Genomic DNA, 1,407 nt, shown 5'->3' on the forward strand with positions numbered 1-1,407 from the left:
AGCAGGCGGGAGCTCACGCAGCCGGTCAGACCGTGAGCCTTTGCGGCTGGAAGGGTAGGATGTGTAGATTTTCAAAGGTCTAGTCAGAAAAGACTTTCTAAATTACTTGTACATTTTGTAATGATATCCTTTTTATTTTCTTACTTTTATCAATTATACGTGTTCCTTATGAAAATGCCAATCAGTTGTGATGATAAAGGGAACAAGACAAAGGAAATTGCATTCTGGCTAGTGTCCCAATTTTAAAGGGAGAGCATCGTGCGTCTGGAGGTGTGCTCAGTGTGTGCGCACTAGCACACATGACACCCGAAGTGGGTGGCAACTTGGAAAATAAAGTATGAACCAAAGGGTTTAGCAGCTCCTTTCACACAAGCTTTGTCTTAAGGAGATGAGAAGAGCGCTCCTAGATGATAAGAAAATTGGTATAAGAAGGCAGAACGGAAAGAACGACGAGGTGGCTCATTATTTTACCGTATGGTCATAGTGGGAACGTTAGAGGCATCTGGAAATTTTCTGCTTCCAGTCATGATAGATTGACAGGGTTTGGATTTATCTTCCTACTTAAACAACAAGAAAACCAAAGTATAGGAAACAAGTTTTCACCTAGGAAACATCAGACAGTAGGAAACAGGTGATCCCCGAGACAGCTAATCGTACGCGGTGTGCCCCAGCAGCGGCCTGACGCACAGCGAAGGGAGGAGGGGTGGACAGAGCCTGGCGGTTTACTTAATTCGGGAGGCAGTGATCACAGTTCAAGGTGTTACTGTTACCTGTGGGGCCAGTTCCAGAGAGAAAGGAGCAACAAAGAGCCCAGGTATGTACAGATGGTTAGCTCAGTGCAGATCCGTGGACATCGAGCAAAGAAGCACCAGGAAGGAACAGTCAGGACATCTTTGGAGTTCATCCTTGGACGGGAACAATTTCTGTTCCTACTAACCAAAATGGCAACATTATAATGCATGGGACACGGCAGAGATTGTAGACTGGAAAAGAAGAGAAGTTAAAACCACATGTTATCGCAAAGAAACCGGTGTCATAAAAAGACAAAGATATGCTAAATGCGAAAGAAAGAAATGATATAACGTGCACACTAATGAAAAGACAACTGGTCAGCTATATTATTACCACAAAACAGATTTCAGAACAAGAACTATTACAGGGATAAAGAGACATATTCCCAATAACGAAGAGTTTAATTTATCGAGAAGATATAATATCCCTAAACATAGTTTGCACCCAATAACAGAACTTCAAAATATTTGAGGAAAATTTGATAGACTTGAGAAAAGAAAACAAAAACCCACCAGCATAGTTAGAGATTTCAACGCATTTCTTGAATTAATAGACCACATGAACAGAAAATCAGTAAGGGTACAGAATATTTTATCCACATTAGCAACTAACCTG

Source organism: Pteropus vampyrus, unplaced genomic scaffold (assembly GCF_000151845.1).
Source record: "Pteropus vampyrus isolate Shadow unplaced genomic scaffold, Pvam_2.0 Scaffold342, whole genome shotgun sequence".
Lineage (NCBI taxonomy): Eukaryota > Metazoa > Chordata > Mammalia > Chiroptera > Pteropodidae > Pteropus > Pteropus vampyrus.